The sequence below is a fragment of the Canis aureus genome, chromosome 24 (assembly GCF_053574225.1).
Source record: "Canis aureus isolate CA01 chromosome 24, VMU_Caureus_v.1.0, whole genome shotgun sequence".
In the NCBI taxonomy this organism is placed as follows: Eukaryota; Metazoa; Chordata; class Mammalia; order Carnivora; family Canidae; genus Canis; species Canis aureus.
The window spans coordinates 5,138,724-5,159,399 of NC_135634.1; the positions used below are offsets into that span (position 1 = coordinate 5,138,724).

The 20,676-nt window shown below is 38.4% G+C and overlaps 1 long non-coding RNA gene across 1 annotated transcript; it reads left to right on the forward strand.

The window, feature by feature from the left end:
- Nucleotides 1–12: 12 nt before the first annotated feature.
- Nucleotides 13–20,676, forward strand: LOC144295684 (uncharacterized). The gene is made up of 3 exons (XR_013362762.1): nt 13–202; nt 15,828–15,909; nt 19,315–20,676. It is a non-coding gene; the product is annotated as an uncharacterized LOC144295684 (long non-coding RNA).

Sequence of the window (20,676 nt, forward strand, 5' to 3'; positions counted from 1 at the left end):
CTGGCGGCGGCCCCGGGTGCGCAGACGGCGCAGGGCCTCGTGGTCAAATAATCGTCGTTACGGTTTCATGAACGTGTGTGTACACACACAATATATTGCGTGCGCGCTCTGCGTTTTGTTTTCTGAGTCTTCTTAAAACACGCATTCCTAAATTTCTAAAGCAGACCCCCAAAGGCCGTTTAAATGTCCACTCTAAGGAATGGTTAGTTACCGCCTTCTTCCTGATTCCGAATGGAAATGATTGTCAGTCTTACCCCCCCCCCCCCAAAATCTTAAGTGTTCATTAGTGAGCTTGGGATGCCGTTATTTCGTGGGAAAATGGAAGTATTCTACAGAAAGTGCGATGAAAGCGTCTGATCAGTTAGCTGTCAAGGAAGTTGGGAAGCATCTTAGAAATCAGTGCCAAGTGCTGGAGGAGCACAGAAATTGATCTTGCTTAGGATGAAACTAACTTTTATCACGTTTATCACGTCTTGACCTCAGTGGGGAGCAGCAGTCCTCCTGCACCCCGGAATTCCTGTGCCTTTGAAATTGAAGGCAACACAGGGTCCCCGGTAACATCCTGATTTTGGCAACAGAGGAGTCAGGTGCAGGCAGCGACCAAAAGCTCTGCTTCGCAGGGTGCCTCTGCCTAATGGAAGAAAAGCAGCTTTCTGCACTCGCCTGGCAGGGGTTTTGGAAGTCTTCCAAGAGCCCTCCCCACCTGGCGACACTGTTGTGGCTTCTGAGGACGATGAAGGCCTCAAGTGGTGAGCTCCATCAGGGAGGGAGCAAGTCTGGCCTAGAGCCTTGGTGGCCTTGGCAGGTTCAAGAATTCTCTGCATTCATGTGACCCAACATTCCACTACGTCCTTTTTGATCTGGCTTCCTCAACAAAAAAATGATGGGAAACCCCACTCTGCCTTTCTTCCGAAACAAAGGAGCTAGTGCAATGTTTGTTACTGCACCTGTGGTTTTGGTTCTCTTCTCTGTGCTTGAAGCTTGAGCAGGGAAGGGGAAAGGGTAGCCCTGGGTTCCTGCAGAGGCAGCAGAGGCAGCCGGCTGAAGTTCAGTGTTCCGACCTTAACCTAGTCAGGACGAGAAGACCAGGCTACTAAGGTGTATAGTCTCACTCAGCTGTCTTGAGTCTGAAAACTACCTTTAAAAAAGAAAATAACTTTTTTTTTTTTTGAAAATAACTTTTTTAACAAGATGAGATCCTACCATCATTTCATAGTTCTTTTCCCTTAATACATATGAAATATTATCACTACATCTTACTATCCTCTCCTTCCACTTTGTTAAACTTGGCAAAGGAAAGTGATAATGGCTTATTTTACTGTGCTATCTTAGAAGTATTAAATCATTGCAGTCCTCCGGTCAGATCTTAAATTGGAGAGTAATTCAGATGAACTGATATTTATATATATGTTTATGTGTATGCATATAAATCCAAATATTTGTATAACATGCAATATTATGGCTTTCTTAAGTATTTGAACAAGTAATGATGTATGTCATAAAAAACAAACAACTGATAAATAGGTGCACAATTTTCATTAAACATTTAAACGAGAAACAGCCTTATCATTTAGAAAAATAGCAGAGAGGATAGAACAGACTTTCTCATAGACTGTGCACTTTTAGTGAGCTGCACAGGTTTAATTTAGCTGTTACAGCAAAATCAGGATTAGAACTCAAAGGTCAATTTTAAATCTCTGCATGTTAAGGTATTGAGAAGTGAACCATACATTTAATTATAAATCTTTAATGTCTAAAATATTTGGGGAAAGTTACCGATATAACACTTTCTTAGCTTAAAAACAATGGGTCGGCACTTCTGCCTGATATTCCGTACTCAGCTAGCTTTGACACTGGGATTAATTTCCGTAATGAGGATGACAGCTGAATTCTTTACTAGGAATTTTGAAAACCCAAGGGTCCTGTTAAAATCACTTCCTCTCCCCTCTAAATTACAATTCAAAGACAATCTTTTCTGTTTGCCAGTAATTACCTGGCATTTCAGAAGCTGTTATTACTTCTATTACATTTGCTCATGGTAGCTAGTAATTAACCTCCTGTTCAAACATTTCAGTTTTCATTAATTTGTATGAAATCAAGTTGATTTTCAGCATAAGGCTGAAAAAAAGAGATGAAAAAGTAGAAGAGCACCCTTTTTTTCCCCAGGACTGAGGTCTGTTTAGGGACGTATTTTGCCTGTTTGTGGGCATACCACTGCCATTCTATAGATTTAATATCAGAAAATAGCTACATAGTAAGGTGAGGGACAGATGTTGGGGCCGGTGGGCAATTTGTGACATTTTAGCCCATAGTTCCAGGGAAGATGACCAAAGGATCAAGGAAGTCCAATTTGAGAAGCAACCCCAAATATATAACCTTAGGAAGCCTATAGCCTCAGATGGTACGAAGTGGATCCCTTCATACGCAAGAATAACCAAAGTCTACTATTCATTCACTCATTTACAAATATTTTTTGAGTATCCATTTTGTACTAGGGAGTAGCTTGGGTATAGAACAGCAATTAAAAAGGATTCCTGCCCTCAAGGAGCTTTTTATTCCAGGCAATGAGATGGTGAACAGATAGTTATGGTGCAGCATAATTAGTGTTTATTTCACCATGGGGGACATAGATGTATAAACAGGGAGCAGTTGGAGCTTAGAGAAAAGGAATAATGCATTCTGTGGAGATTTGGAAGCAGTATCTAGAACTGACAATAAAGATGATTAGAGTAAAAAAAAAAATTGGCAGGGCAGATGGCATAGTCTACATATATCCTAGAAAGGGGGAGCCCAAAGAACAAGAATTTTCAGCTGTGTTTATCCAGTACCTTCCAAGAGAGAGCAATAAACTGTGATGTCCAAAAATATCCCTCAAGTATGTCTCTCCTGGCTCTGGGACAGACTCCACAGCAACTATCTCATGAAGTCAACCTCCCCAGGAACTTGGGTAAAAGGGAGAAGGTTCTGGTGATTCTAGTCACCAAGACACAGTCCTTAATAATGTGCACAATTAAAATCAGATACCTGTGAGTGCAGAGGTGGGTTCTCAGACAGTATCCTCTCCAAGACTCTGCATCAAGAGAGAAAATAAGTTTCAGGGGGATGATAGAGCCATTGTAGTTTAAATCATTAGTTGCCAGATCTTTAGTGAAAATCTGTTAGAAGAAGTCAAGAACCTGGATTTTGCACAGTCTTTCATAGGTCTAAAATTCATTTGGTAACTCATGTTAATATGAGGTCATTGCATACTTAAAGTTAGCTGTCATTTACTGGTTATGTCCTTTGATTAACAGCCCTATTTATACCAGTTTTTCTGTGAAAATCAATTAATTATTGTACCATCAGTTCTGTGACACAGTGGATTACACAAAATAGGTTTCCTGTGTTTCATGTCTATCTCTGTCTCAGTCTCTAATTTGAAAATGTTATAAAATTTCCTTGTCAGCTGCCTGTGTCTTTTATTTTTCAGATAAATACTGTATCTGAGGACAGGCTCATGCCCTGTTAACTCCATCAGCCATTTAGTAATATTGTCTGCTTGTTAATATTTTTGTTAATTAAATCCTACTGCCACTAAATCACAGAATATTTATAAAACTTGTTTTGTATCGACTCAGTCCTTTTATTGTTCATCTATAATAGTATCAATGGTCACAGGAAATGACATTAGTTCCTACTGTAAACTTTGTTAGAAAAACAAGGTTTTCCATGCTAGAGACAAAAAAACAAACAAAAAATGCAAACCTTATTGCCGAACTATTAAAACATTTTGATTACTATAAGAACTATCTAGCCTTAAGAATTTATATAGTCCTCACTTGTGAAAATTCTATCTGGGTAGAAGAAATCTCAAATGCATAAAACTTTTCCTATAGCAACAATGAGTCATCAAGTTGTCTGCATGTATATGTGTTCTTTTTTAGGCATTTGATATATTTTCTGACTCAATGAGGCAGCTTGGTGGTTTGTTCATATTTACCAAAATTGTTTATTATCATTAATGAACCATTTATCTAGTCAGCAGGCAGTCAAAACCACTGTATCCATCTGAAGTGCATTGTGTTCTGTATATGAAGAGCACAACACATTTTAGTTGTGAGAGACATAGGGGTTACACAAATGAGTAAGAAACAGTCTTACTTAAATTAAGTTCAGGCTTATAGAAGAAGAAATACACACAAATGATTTGCCACAAGATAGAGTAAGGCTATTGTCTAAGAAGTCCAAAGGAAGTTCTGGCTAAAATCCAGGTACATTTTCAGTTAATTAAGGTTTCTTAAAGATGGCCTTTTGTGTTTAGTCTTGAAATTTGAATATGGTTTTGGATAGGCCTCGTTTGGGGAGTCTATTTCAATAAGAGGGAGAATTCTGTGTAAGTAACAACAGGAAGACATTGCAAAATATAATCTGGGGAATGCTGATGGTTCTGTCAACTGAGGTTATACTATACGGTATAGTTTGATGATAGTGGACAGTTCAGAACATTGAGATAGGGCAGCCCGGGTGGCTCAGTGGTTTAGTGCCACCTTCGGCCCAGGGCCTGACCCTGGAGACCTGGGATCAAGTCCCACGTCGGGCTCCCCGCATGGAGCCTGCTTCTTCCTCTGCCCGTGTCTCTGCCTCTCTCTCTCTCTCTCTCATGAATAAATAAATAAAATCTTTAAAAAAATAAAAAGAACATTGAGATAACATCTTGTAGAGTCCTGAATTCCAGAGTAAGGAGTTTGCTGTGGAACATTTGAACAGAGAAATGATGGTGTTAGAACTATATTTATAGGAAAACAATCTGAGACCAATGAATAGCTCAATATTTTAGCTAGGAGATGCTTTGGAAAACAATTGCTAGAGGAAATGAGGACCTGAGTCAGGACCATGATGTGGGAACATAAAAGAAAAAAGACTCAAGAAAGCCATAATGACCATGGAGTTTACATGACTTAGCAACTGATTGTATGTTGGGTTTGAAGAAGATGCGGGCAAATAATTTTACACTTTCTAGGTCAGGTTGATGGAGAAATAGCAGGGTGGACAGAATAAGATACAATGCCAGATTAACTGGATTCAGAGAAAAAAGGATGTGAAGAATGAGTTTAATTTTGGACATCATAATGAAAGGAGTCTTTTCTAATAACTGTCCAGAACCACTACTGTTTCCCTCTACCTCCAACCCTGTGTATGTATGAGTTATGATGGTGTTGAATATTGTAGTTGTTTTCAAGGGTTGATGATGGGATTGGAGGTAGAGGTAGATAGTAACACAGTTTTCAATCGTTGATCTAGTATTCCCAGCAAAAAGTAATTATTAGTATTTAGATACTTATTCCAGGAAAAACCAGGAAGAATAAAAGATCAAAAGCTTCCTATCTCCTGTTTCAGGATCCCACTATTCTATTCAAGAGGTCCTCTTCCAGGACCATAAGCTCCTTGAATTCAGGGACTGAATCTTCTTTGTAAGATCATTTCCTGCACAGTGCCCAGAACACAGCAAGCACTTAGTAAATGTTTGTTGATTGAATAACTGAGTCATAAGATTTACTTTACACTTGTTGCATCAATGAGCCAATAGTGACCCCTGTATATTGGCCCTATGTTGTCTATAGCAGGCCAGGACCATTCCCTCAAAAGTCTATTAGCACCAAACTCGAATTCTGGCACATGCAATTATTTTAAATGTTTTTTAAATATTTGGAGCCTGTCTGCTTTACATATCCCATTAAACTGCACCCAACATCTGTTAGCCTTAGATAAACAAGCCCTGGGATTATTAAAGCCCCCAAGTCACTGCTGCCATTCCAGCGGTCTGACTGAGAGACTCCCCCTTTATGCTGCAGAGTGATATCACCTAGGCAAGTAACCTCCCATCTCTGATTCCTCTCTCCCACCAGAGTTCCCTTGCTTTCTTCTACTCTTGGGTGGTGGCCCCACGCCACTGTCTCTGGAAGGTTTCATAGTTGGAGAAACCTTTCCCATCCACTCCTCTACCCCCCATTCCCCATGCAAACCTTTCAAAACACACCCAAATGAAGCTTATTGTGTGCTACTGCCACCTTGTGGTCATATCTTTTCCCCTGATGGACTCCCAAGTCCCTGAACCCACCATACTGTAGGTGTACAAGGAGGGAAACATTAATTTCTTTAAACTGCTTTCTCAAGACTGTATGGGATCTTTTTTTCTCCCTTTTAGTAAGTTCAGACTTGGGCACTTACTGAAAAAAATTCTTAGACCTGGCAAGCAAGATGAATCCTTGGAAGTCATTTCATTAATCCTTGCCCTATATAGGTAAGGACACTTGGGTTCAGACTTCTCTTTCAAAATTCAACTCCTGAAAGTGAAGTTACAGAAATTAACAACCATGAATCCTAAATCCAGGGCTTATACCAAGGAAGTGATCATAAATAGCTTCAAAAATGGCAATAATCTGAATAAGTATTATGTATATAGCCATGTAAAATAATGCAGATTTTTTAAAAAAGATTTATTTATTTATTCATGATAGACATAGAGAGAGGCAGAGACACAGGCAGAGGGAGAAGCAGGCTCCACGCCGGGAGCCGGACACGGGACTCGATCCCAGGTGTCCAGGATCGTGCCCTGGGCCAAAGGCAGGTGCCAAACCACTGAGCCACCCAGGGATCCCCAATGCAGATTTTTAAAATAGCATACAGAAATGTTCATAATATATTTTATGACATAAGGTAAAAACTAGTAAGTTTAGCATGTTGCATTTTTGTTTGAAATTTTTATGTGCTTAGAAAAAGCACCAAGGGGGCGCCTGGGTGGCTCAGTTGGTTAAGCATCTGCCTTTGGCTCAGGTCATGATCTAGGGTTCTGGGATTGAGCCCTGCGTCTGGATCCCTGCATCTGGCTCCCTGTTTCTCCTTCTCTGTCTGCCCCTTCCCCTGTTTGGCTTGCTCTCTCTAATAAATAAATTAAAATCTTTTTTAAAAAGCACCAATAACACATACCAAATATTAAGTAGTTATCTGTGTATCATAGGATTATAGTGTAATTCATTTGGTTTCTCTATATTTCTGTTTCCTGTCATAAACAATACTAATCGCTCAATAAGAAAAAAAGACATTATTAAAGAGGTAAATTATCATGGCAAATTACAGGATTAGACCAACAGTACTGTCCAATAAAACTCTACAGTGATGGAAATGTTTTCTATCTGCACTGTCCAGTATGATGAGTGGTCAGATGTAGCTATTGAGCATTTGATTTGTCAGTGAGACTGAAGAACTGAATTTTTAATTTAATTTACATAGACACATGCAGTTACCATATTGGCCAAGGCAGTATAAAATATTTGGTGGTTGGGAGCAGTCACAGTGCATTAAATAGACTCATTCTACAGTATTTGCAAATATGAATGGTTTTCTTGACTAGCTTAAGTTGTATTTCTTCTATAGGTTATTCTTGTATTTCACATACCTTGGGATAAAGTGCACCAACAAATAATGAGATAAGACCACGTAATCATTATTGAGAAACATTGAGTTCATGCAGTTTATAAAGAAGACCCATTTATAAATGAACAAGGAGAGTTTATCCAGAAATTACATGTTCCTTGTTAAAAACGACATGCTTATCCTTCTTCCGAGTCAGGCAATTGTTCGGAGATAGAACTGGAACAACTGAAAGATCAGTTCAGATCCTGTTAATCTGGTGAACTAATCAAACTTTCTTTAATTTTATAGATATAACTATTTACTTAGGTTTGCTGAATGCTGGTGTAACAGTTCGTGTAACTTAAAGCTTAAGCTTCATTTTTGTACTCAAGTTCAATACTCTCTTTCCCTAATTTAAGAATTCATACTCTCAATTCATACTCTCCTTCCCTACTTTAAGAATTCACTTTTGTGACTAATACCAGTGTTTGTGAAGTCTTAATCTCTTCACCAACACCTTATCAGCACCCAAGATCTGTCCTTATTTGGGATCTATTGTTTTGTTTCTTGCTTCCTAACTGAGGAGACATTTTATCTATAGGAACAGAACACACTTCTGTTTTCCAGAAAATAAGTAGTTAATTTATGCAGCAGCCTCATGCTCACAATTCTACTTCTTGATATTGCTGGAAACAAATAATTTTTATCATGGGTTCCCTTGATTGTGGGGTTGATTTTTTATAAATTCCATAGTGGTTCCCCTCATGTTCATGTACTTGATAAAGCATTTAAATCACTATACTGATTAAAAATTCTAGAGATGTGCTGGGAATACATTTGGAACGTTATTAAGATGTGTTTTTTGGCTACAAATTTTCTTGGAGAAATCTTTTTAATTACAATGAACATAGAAGATATACAGCTATAATTATGAGTTTCTTTGGATTTCAAATCCAAGATAATTCATTTAGAACAAATTACAAATTTTTACTGAAGATGGCAGAAACAGTTGCTAAAAAAGAAGAGAAATGGAAAGTTTGTAATTTAGGGTGGAGGGAAGGAAAGGCAGCTAGTAAGATAGAGAGATCAGTCTACCAGCATGTTGCTGTGCCAATTCTTTGGGAAAATAATCAAAAACTTATTTACCCAGTAAATGAAAACAAGTTCAAATAAACAGTGGTGAAGTTATATGTACTTTATAAATGAGATTTGGCAATAAGAGAATATTCTGAGCAATATCTGGGGTGATGAAAATAACAGATACTTTGTTTCTGTTTGCTTGCTTTGAAACCACAGTCAACATTTTATCCCACTAGAATTGAACCATTTTTAAGTTGTCTTTGTTTTGTAAAAAGTTAGCTTTTGATCCTCTTACTAAAGGAATATGGGGGGGGGGGTCCAATTTTTTGTTGGTAAATCAAGAGGAATAGCCAATATGGAAACTTCTTTTCTGTTGATTTCAAGCAAAGACCAAAGCAATATTGAGGGAGAAACACTCGACAAGAATTGAATCCCAGAGGGAGAAATAAAGGAGAGAAGCTTCTGAATCCGGGAGGAATAGGCAAGCCATGTTCCCCACATACATTGCTCTGCCTTAACTGCCAGTGTTGACAAACTTTAATCTGTTGAGGATTAACCATCCATCTGTCAGTTCAACAGTAGCAGTGCTTTTTATGCAATGAGTAAAATGGAAATTCTAACACATAGAAATGAATTAATAATCTGTAGCAATGTATACAAGAGTGTTTCAGGGTAGAATGGATTTAAACATAGTGTTTAAAATTTTATTTAAGTCATTAATCAGAAAGACTTAATCATTTTTTCTATAAACTATATTTCACCTTAATTTTCTACTTTGAAACTGCACTTTTGGGCAGTTACATAGATGCAAAATTTTTTTTTTTTTTTGATGCAAAATTGAACACCAGTTTGTTTCTGACCATTATGTTCCTTTGGGGGGAAAAATGTATATTGCATGTTATCTGGGAAATTTTGTAATTTAAGAATTGAAATCTATTATATTCTATATGTGTATTAAATAGGAACTATTTTGCTGTTATTAAATACTGTTTTTCAGAACTAAAATAAGCATAAGCCTCCCCAAATTTTGATTTCCATGATGCTTCTAAAATACCCTCAAATCTAGCTTCTACTACTATCTTTGATGTGTTTAGTTTATATGTAGACCTTTTAAAAAGTTTGGATGAGGGATCCGTGGGTGGCGCAGTGGGTTTGGTGCCTGCCTTTGGCCCAGGGCGCGATCCTGGAGACCCGGGATCGAGTCCCACGTCGGGATCCCGGTACATGGAGCCTGCTTCTTCCTCTGCCTGTGTCTCTGCCTCTCTTTCTCTCTCTCTGTGTGACTATCATAAAATAAATAAATAAAATAAAATAAAATAAAAAAGTTTGGATGAGAGGTGCCTGGGTGGCTCAGTTTGTTATCTCAGGGTCCTGGGGTTGGTCCCCAGGTGGAGCCCTGGTTGGGCTCCACGCTCAGAGCCCAGTCGGCTTGAGATTCTCTCTCTTCCTCTCCTGGTCTCTCTGGCCAGAATTAGCTGTGGATATTAAAGACATGATAGAGCACCCAAGGCCAGTGTTCTAACCGGAATTTCATTTTATTTACGTTTTATTTAAGATTTTATTTATTTGAGAGAGAGCACAAGTGGGGTTAGGGGGAGGAGAAGGACAGAGGGAGAAGCAGACTCCAATGAGCAAGGAGCCCGATGTGAGTCTCTGTCCCAGGACCGAGATCATGACCTGAGCTGAAGGCAGATGCTTAATGGGCTGGCCACCCTTAATGGGCAAGAGCGCCTGTGGTTGCACCTAGGCGCTCTTGCAACCACAATTCTAGTGCAACCATGTCCTCTATGAGAACAGGACTCTAGGGTTGTTGGTTCTTCACTTTTTGGGCTCCTTGCCTCCGGTTGTCCTTCCTCCTCCAGCAGCTTCAGGCTGTAGCTCTCTGCTGCCCCCTGCTGATCTCCCTGTAGTGCTTAGAATGTTTTTGGTAAAATTTAGAACACTTTTGCAACCTCACAAAATATGTATTTTTTTTTAACTTTAAGTTTATGAGGATGTTATTTCTGAAACCAGATCCTGTTTTCTTCATCAGTCTCAAATTGTGCATTTTTTTCTTTTATTTATTCGACATTATTGAGCTGCTGTGTTGTGCCAGAAGCTGTTACTGGGACAAGGATAGCATAGTAAGACAGAATAGGCAAAGTTCTTGCTGTCGAGGCCTTTACTTTTCATTCCGGAAAACAAAAACAGATAACTATATAATGAGAACAATAAGTGCTAGGAAGAAAATCTAAAACAGGGTGAGAGATGAAAAAGAGGAGAATCCACCTTTTATAGGGTGGCCTGGAAAGACTTCTGATGAGGTGACATTATCAGCAGAGATCTGAATAAAGAACAAACCCTTGGCTATCTAGAAACAGCTCTAGGCAGAGGAACCTGCAAGTATAGAGACCCTGAGAGGGAACCTGCTGGGCACCTGCGTTAGTTTGCTAGGGCTGGGGGGCTGAAACAACAAAAATTCATTTTCTCCTAGTCCCGGAAGTCTGAGACCAAGGTGCAGGCAGGTTTGGTGTCTCCTGAGAGATGTCCATGTTCTCCCTGTATCCTCACATAGCCTTTTTGGCATGCATGCACTCCTGTAGTTTCTCCTTCTTTTTATAGGGCTAACCGGTTGAATTAAGGCTTCATCTTTATAATGACATTGAACCAAAATTACCTTTTCAAAGTCCTTCTCTCCGAATATAGTCACATGCTGGGTTAGCGCTTCAACATACGAATTTTAGGGGGACACAACTCAGTTCATACAGAGCGTTTGAGAAACAATGATGCCAGAAAAAAAAATATGTATCAGCATTGCCATCCAAAAAAAGGACATTTGATTTATTACAGCTCATGTTCATGTGTTTATTTAGGAATTTTTGATTAAGCATTTGCTCTGTGTGAGATACTACGTTTAGGACTGGGAGATACAGTCTTGGTCTTAAACACGAAGAAATTGCTGGGGAGTGGGAGATGTGGTGCCAACACACTGAGTACTGTAAGACATCAGGTAAGTGTGACTCACAAGAAGAAGAGATTGGGTCAGTTTTTAATTTGATATCCTTAACCTTGCCTTTGTTTTGTTTTCTTTCTTACACTGCTCTTTTTCATGGAATTATTGTTTAGTTATACTCATTGCAGAATAAGAACAGTTTTACTTGTCCTGATCAGAAACACTTTTCAGAAGAAAGACATTTTATTTTTATCCCTAGCGCCTTTTTTAAAAAAGATTTTATTTATTTATTTATTTATTTATTTATTTATTTATTTATTTGAGAGAGAGAGAGAGAGAGAGAGCCAGAGAGCCCGATACAGGACTCCTGGAATCATGACCTGATCCGAAGGCAGATGCCTAACCAATTGAGCCACCCAGGTACCCCTCCCTAGAGAGCCTTTAGAAGAAATTTTGTTGCCTTGATACTTATTTTATCAGCATCATTTTCTTTGGAGCAAGATGTGTACTATTTCATAACCCATTTTGGTTATCCACGGTGGTAGAACAAGCCACACCAGAACCTAGTGACTTAAAACAACAAGATTTATTTTGCTCTCAAATCTACAACTTGGGCAGGGCTGTACTTGGTGTTGGCTGGAACAGCTCAAAAGCTGGACTCATCTGATGGTTCCTTCACTCACATACCTGGCAGGTAATGCTAGCTGTTGTTTGGGACCTTAGCTGAGCTGTTGGCCAAAAGAGCATACGTGCAAGGCCTCTTCGCATGGGTTGAGCTTCTTCACAACGTGGTGACTGGTTCAAAGAGAGGTTAGAGATAGAGACAGAAACCAGGCAAAGACTATGTCACCTTTCTAGTTAGCCTCAGAAGCCCCACAGTGTCACTTTCATAACATTTTATGTATGAAAAGTGAGTCACTTAGGTTGGTCCATATTCAGAAGGAGGGGAATTAGATTCTATCTTTGGGAAAAGTGTCAGAGAATGTATGACTGTGTTTTAAAACTACCACCCCATGTACATGTTAAACAGCAGAGACAATTTCTGGGACTTTGATGACTGAAAAGTCCTCCCCCAAGGTGTGATAAGGAGTATCAAAGTCAAAACTAGCACAGAAGATGAATAAATACTATCTGAGTTAGAATATAAGGCAAGTTTTTTGTGAAGCATGTTTTGTTTGTTTTGTGTTTTTGCAAAATTAGTCCTCAAAGAAAAGGGAGTTACTGAATATTCAAAGTCCTTTTAAAAACTCTCATATGATGGGGTGGTATTCTTTCAATTACTCTAGTTAAATTACAGAAAGCTATTTATAAAGACGCGTTAACCTGGAAAGGTCTGAAGCGATGTTGTATTGGGAGTTTTCTAAGGTCTTCTAATGGAACCAGGAAATGGAGACAAAGGCTTTTAGTACAGACCTAGTCATTATTGCAGTCAGGACCTTCTGATTTTAAGTGTTGGCATGTGGATGTAAAGAGATGACCAAGATCACGTTTTTTAAAAGCAACTTAATAAGTTGTTTATCTTGTGGAAATAACAAACATGATAATGAAAAACAACCTTCTTACTACTTAAAAATTGGCTGTTTTGCCGAGGATAAAATTCCCAACTATAGCATCAGATGCCAATTCAGTTTTTATCTCCACTTAAAGATTGTTTTATTTCAATGGACCTACAGCTGGGAAACTGTTAGGTGGCTTAGAAAGTGATTCTTCTGAAGGTGACGACTCGTGTCAAAATGCAAGTAAAGAATTTGAGCAAAATTGTTTCTGAAATGAGAATATTTCTCTTTTTTTATGCTTTTATTTATTTACTGATGAGAGACACACAGAGGCAGAGACACAGGCAGAGGGAGAAGCAGGCTCCCTGTGGGGAGCCTGATGTGGGACTCGATTCCAGGACCCTGGGATCACACTCTGAGCTGAAGGCAGACGCTCAACCACTGAGCGACCCAGGTGCCCCAATGAGAATATTTCTAAAGGGACATATTTTATAAGATTATTTTAGATATGATTATGTAACCAAATTCATTATTACATAGTTCAAGTAAACATTGACTATCTTAATTAACTTCCATTATGCTTATATATTCATGTTAACCAAAAAGCTTCTCTGTACCTTTTCATTATGAAGACAGAGGATCAGCTCACATTTACGGTGGTTTCTTTTTAATCAACATATAGATTTTTAAATATTAACACTCATTAATTTATTATTTTCAAATCCATAAATAAACACATAGTCTGTGTTTTTGCTAAATGGATTTTTTATTATTTTTTTAAAGATTTATTTATTTATTTATTCATGATAGACAGAGAGAGAGAGAGGCAGAGACACAGGCAGAGGGAGAAGCAGACTCCATGCAGGAAGCCCCACGTGGGACTTGATCCCGGGACCCCAGGACCGAGCCCCAGGCCAAAGGCAGGCGCCAAACCGCTGAGCCACCCAGGGATCCCCAGCTAAATGGATTTAACTTCACTTTGATATTATGTGAGCACTAATACATATTTTTATGGAGTAAAGTCATTATCAATATGATTAATCTTTGAACATAAGCAATCCAATACAGTACCGTATATATAAAGGCCCATTCAACACAGAGTTCCCTGAAGTAATTCAGGTCTAATCGATGGGCAGCTCCGGTGGCCCAGCGGTTTAGCGCCGCCTTCAGCCCAGGGTGTGATCCCGGAGACCTGGATCCAGTCCCATGTCTGGCTCCCTGCATGGAGCCTGCTTCTCCCTCTGCCTGTGTCTCTGCCTCTCTCTTTCTCTCTGTGTCTGTTATGAATGAATAAATAAAATCTTTAAAAAATAATAATAATAATAAAAGAAGGTCTAATTGAGATTGTCCCAGTGAGCAGCACAAAAAAGTGATAGGACCTTTGGCAGAGAAGGCTCTCTTCTCAGTCTCTGAGGGGATGAGAGCCTGACAGTAGATGTGCTAGGCCATGTTCAGAGCTGGAAAGGCCTGGATCCAGCACATACTTTCATCTGTTGGAAGAGATCTAGGGCTCACGCATCTATGCAAAGTCAGGTAACACCATAAGCTCCTCTGTGTAGACTGACGTTTTCTTACACTGAATTAAATAGGGTTATTATACATTGTATGCATTTTAATAATGTATATTATTCTGTATCTATTATAATGGCGTTAAGGAGAAATATTAATTTTTTCTTTTCCATCATAATCTTAGACTTTTTTTTTTAAGTACACCTTTTGGCTTATAGGTAGTAGTTATATCTCATGTTTCATTTGTCCAGTACTTGGATTCTTGAGATGTCAGGCCAACATGGGATACTTGGATTCTTGAGATGTCAGGCCAACATGGGGTTGTTCTCCACCATGCCCAGAATGTTAGGAAGAGCAGGAGCTCAACAGCCTCTGTAGAGTGATAAAGGCAGTTACTTGTTTCTAAAGAGTTTATTTATTCATTTAGAGAGAGATAGAGAGTGGGGGAATGGCAGAGGGAACCGGAGAGAAAGAATCTCAAGCCGACTCAACACTGAGTGTGGAACTCAGGGCAAGGCTCAATCTCATGACCCTGAGACTGTGCTCTGAGCCAAAATCAAGAGTCAGACACTTAACCAACTGAACCAGCTAGGTGTCCCAAATCAGTTACTTACTTCTAAGAACAGAAAGATGTGTGTATTCTCTTGTGGTTAAATAGGACTATTGACTCACTAATTGGTTTTCACTTAGAAATTACATACAACAATTTACTTTTCAAAATAGGTAGACATCATTGTTTCTCTTTTAGATGAAGAATTAAATTAAGATTGAATACCTTTTCTGAATGAGGGTGATTTTAAAATCAGGTCAAATTAAGATCCCTTCAAAATGGGGAGGTGTTGGTCAAAGGGTACAAAGTTTCAGTTATACAAGATGAGTAAGTCCTAGACATCTACTATGCACCATAGTTTCTATAGCTAACAATACTGTTTTGTATTCTTAAACATCTGTATTCTTAAACTTTTGGAAGTGATACATATGTTTTGGCATTGATTGTGGTGATGGTTTCACTATTGTATACTTATTCCCAAATTAATTAAGCTGACTACATCAAATATGTAAAGTTTTTTGTATGTCAATTTATACTTAAATAAACTGGTGGGGTTTTTTGTTTTTTGGGGTTTTTTTGGTCTTTTTCCTGTGATAGAAGGGATGTGAATTAGTATGACATGACAGTTGATTTGAGTAATTAAATAGTATATCAGGATTAATTAGATTTGAAGCTTTGTCTTCCCAACTAATCTGAGTCAGTTTTCTTATGATACTCTGCTGGTACAGTTTGTTGAAATAAGTCACTCGCTACAACTCTTGGTCTCACTGATAGATTCAGTGCTGACAGTACTAATTTAATTGTTATTATTCGACCACTGTGTAAGGATTACATGACCTTTATGAATATTATATATTTATCTTTCAAGCTCTAGGTGACTGAATCTTTACCTTATGGGAATATGTACTCTTCAACATCTTCAAAATCTTTATCTTCAAAATCTTGAAAAGGTGATTAAGGTTTAATAAAGCTGCCAAGTCAATGAGATTGATCTCTTTAGAGATAATTTCCCTTGTGAGATTGTAGAAATGATATAAAATTCATTTTCCAACATTTGTCTGCAAAGCTTTTCAGATTTACTTACACTAAGGATTTACCATAGAAGCTCTAAGAAAAATATTTCAGAGTTTTGGAGGCTTCAGAGATTTTTTAAAAATTTGTTTGCTAAGACAAAAGCATTCTAGAAAAGGTGCCAAGTTACAAACAGCAGTATGTTATCTAAATTGCTTTAGAAGGAAAATTAAAAGAGCATGTGGAATTACTTGATGCTATTTCTCTTAAGTGGTTTTCTTGAAATTCCAAAGCCATACAATGAACAAAAAGGTCAGTGGATGAAATGCTTGTATTTAGGACAAACCACTGCTCAGAAATGAAGCTGACAGTATCTTTCAAACTTTTATTTTTAACAATGATATGATGAATGTACTTATTTTTGTTTTTGTGGGGTTTTTTTGAAAGATTTTATTTATTTATTTGACAGCACAAGTGGGGGATGGAGGCAGAAGGAGAAGCAGACTCCCCACTGAGCAGGGAACCTGACACAGGGTTCAATCCCAGGACCCTGGGATCATGACCTGAGCCAAAGGCAGACACTTAACCGCCTGAGCCATCCAGGCACCATGAATGTGCTTATTTTTGAATTTAACAAAGCACCACACTTACCTACTAAGAATCAAGAATAAGGTAGTCTGCTTTCTAGCGGTAGAGCAGACAGGTGTTTTGTTGTTGTTTTTTTTTTAATCCTCCTGCAACAGAGCACCAGATGCCAGATATATTTCACAAAAAATGTGTAGCTGAGATCATACAAAAGCAAGAGAATGCCTAGGGATCTTACATGAAGAAAAGACTAATATCTGAGTAATAACCTGGTGATGAGGTTTCAGCTGACCTCAAGGTATCAGAACAGCGGCAAACTAGAGCCTTGTCTCTTCTTCCTCCCTCTTCTTCCTCCCCCACCCCCTTCTTTCTCCATTTTCCTCCTCCACCTCTTCCTTCTTCCATAGAGTCAGTTTATTAATAAGTACCCTGAAAATCTACATATGTTGCAACTTTCACATTTACAGAGAGGGAGCCTTTTACCATGATGTGCTAGGATTCCCAACTCCTTGGTGGGTTCTACAAATACTGAAATAGAGAAGCTGCCTCAAGGGAGCCTCACTTCCTTTTGTCCCAATATGCATGAGTTAGTGGTTCCCCAAAGTAAATCTATTTTTTTAATAGCAAATTTATTTTTTATTGGTGTTCAATTTGCCAACATACAGAATAACACCCACTGCTCATCCCGTCAAGTGCCCCACTCAGTGCCTGCCACCCAGTCACCCCCACCCCCCGCCCTCCTCCCCTTCCACCACTCCTAGTTCGTTTCCCAGAGTTAGGAGTCTTCATGTTCTGTCTCCTTTTCTGATATTTCCTACCCATTTCTTCTCCCTTCCCCTCTATTCCCTTTCACTATTATTTATATTCCCCAAATGAATGAGATCACATAATGTTTGTCCTTCTCCGATTGACTTATTTCACTCAGTATAATACCCTCCAGTCCCATCCACGTCAAAGCAAATGGTGGGTATTTGTCGTTTCTAATGGCTGAGTAATATTCCATTGTATACATAAACCACATCTTCTTTATCCATTCATCTTTCGATGGACACCAAGGCTCCTTCCACAGACCCCAAAGTAAATCTAAACTAGATATCCTTAGGAGATTCTTTTGGTTAATCTCCAGCTGCTCTCTATCCTGGAAAACAAGGAACTCCTGCAGAGATCCATAATCTTTACCAAAATCTTTACGTGAAAAGTGGCTGGCTTATTCCCATTTAATCGCAATCTGGAAAAAAAAGTTTTAGCATCTAAGAAGTGGCATACCAGGGCCACCTGAGTGGCTCAGTCACTTAAGCGTCTACCTTCATTTCAGGTCATGATCTCAGGGTCCCCCATCAGACTCCCTGCCCACCAAGGTGTCTGCTTCTCCTTCTCCTTCTGCTGCTCACCTTCCTTATGCACTTATGTGCACATGCTCTCTCTCAAATAAATAACATCTTTAAAAAAATAAAAAAATAAAAAGTGGCATATTCTGGTAAAGAGTATCTATTATCTATTAAGAGAATTTGTATGAAACATGACAGATTAGATATTATGTGGATTTTATATCAAATTACCTTTCAGGGACAGTCAGCTCCTTTTAAGTGGATTCTTTTTCAAAGAAGATGTGTTGACATCACATAATTTAAACTACAGTTTTTCTGTGAACTGCTCTCAGTGTACACCCATCCACTCATGTGTCAGAGCCACATGACCCTTTTACTTGGATTTATGGTTCAAATTACACTACCAACAGCATCCAGGAAACACTAAGCTTTTGAAGGGGTATCAGGTTGGTAGTGAATGAGAGCACCTGGCAGAATCAAATACCAGTCCTCTGTGGAAAAGGAGGCCCTCAGCTCAGAACTCAGGACACCCCATATCAGCCAAACACAGCTCCCACTATGAAATGACGAAACACATGAGCAAATAAACCACCATGGGCCAAAGTCATCAGAAACTAAAATGGCTGAATAAGACATGAAAGAATGTCAAATACTGAAATTATCACACGGATAATATGAAATAAATATTTACAGAGGCCAGCTGTCAGTTTCATTGTAGTTCTTTTATTTTTTTTTAAGATTTTATTTATTTATTCATGAGAGACACACAGAGAGAGAGAGGCAGAGACACAGACAGAGGGAGAAGCAGGCTCCCTATGGGGAGCCTGATGCAGGACTCGATCCCAGGACCCTGGGATCACGACCTGAGCTGAAGGCAGACACTCCACCACTGAGCCACCCAAGTGCCCCATTTTACTTCCTTTAAAGGAATCAAAAATATGAGTAAAGAATAATAGTATTGTAAATGACTAGGAAGTTTTTTGGGGAAAAAAACAAATATAACTTCTAAACAGCAAAAATTTATTGATGGATACAACCTAAGTGTCCATCAATGGATGAAGTCAGAAAAAAGACAAATATTCATACAATATTCATACTAATGTGTGATCTCATTTGTATGTAGAATTGAAAACCAACCAACCAACCCTTAACTTTGTATGTAGAATCGAAAACCAACCAACCAACCCTTAACTCCTAGATACAGAGAACAGATTGGTGGTTGCCGGAGCCTAGGGTGGGAGGGGGGGTTGGTGGGCAAAATGGGTGAGGAGGGGTTAAAATGCACAAACTTCCAGTTATAAAATAAATTCTGGGATGTATATATAGCATAGTGACTATAGTTAATAATACTGTATTGTATAGTTGGAAGCTGCCAATCTAAAAAATCTTAAAAGTTCTCATCACAAGAAAATATTATTATTCATTCTGTAGGTGGATTAGACAACTGAATAGTCACGGCTGAAGAGAGATTTACTGAAGTCAAAGATAAAACTGAAGAAATTACACATACCACAAAGAAACAGAAAATGTAAAAGAAATAAGAGTCATAGAGAGTAGAATATGAAAATCTAATGTAACTTGGAGTTCCTGACAGAAAAAATAGAAGAGGACAGAGACAATACTCCAAAATAAAAGAAGTCACTGAATTGTTCACCTTAAAATGGTTGATTTTGTTATATGGATCTTACCTCAATGTTATTTTGATATGCATTTCATAACATATGTATTTCTTATTTTTACATAAGGAACTTAACATATATGATATATATTTACATGTATATATATAAATTTCCAGGATTGATTAAAGGCAGGCATCCATCAATGGAAATCAGAAAAATTTCCACAAGATGTTGAGTGATAATAACACCAAGGTAGAATAATTTACCTAGCTAAACTTTGAGTCAAGAATATGAGCAAAAGAAAAATATTTTCTGGGCTTAGGACCTGAATAGACATTTTTCCAAAGAATACATACAGATAGCCAACAGATATATTAAAAGATTTCAACATCCCTAATCATCAGGGAAATGCAAATCAAAACCACAGTGAAAGAAATATTACCTTACACCTGTTAGGATGGTTAAAATAAAAAAAGAGAAGAAATAACAAGTGTTGGCGAGGCTGTGGAGAAAAAGGAACCCTTATGCACTGTTGGTGGGAATGTAAGTTGGTGCAGCCACTGTGGAAAATAGTATGGAGGTTCCTCAAAGAATTAAAAATAGAAATATCATATGATATAATTCCACTAGTGGGTATTTACCCAAAGAAAACAAAAACACTAATTTGAAAAGATATGTGCACCACTATGATTATTGCAGCATTATTTACAATAGCCGAGATATGGAAGCAATTTAAGTGTCCATCAATAGACCATAAAGATGTGATGTATATATGGGCAGTACAATATTCCACAGTCATAGATAGGGGATGAGATCATGCCATTTGAGGCAACATGGGTGGAACTACAAGGTATAATGTTAAGTGAAATAAGTCCTATAGAGAGAGACAAATACCATTATTTTGTTCATATGTGGAATATAAACAAACAAAAAGTAGAAGCAGACATATAAATGCGGAGAACTAATGGTTGCCAGGAGGAGAAGGATGGGAAGTTGGAAAAAGTAGGTGGAGAGAGTGGGGACAGAGAGATACAGGCTTCCAGTTATGGAATGAGTAAGTCATGGGAACAAAAGGAACAACATAAATAGTCAGGGACATTGTAGTAGTGATGTCTGGGGGCCAATAGTAGCCACACTTGTGGGGAACATAGCATAACATGAGCTTGTCGAATCA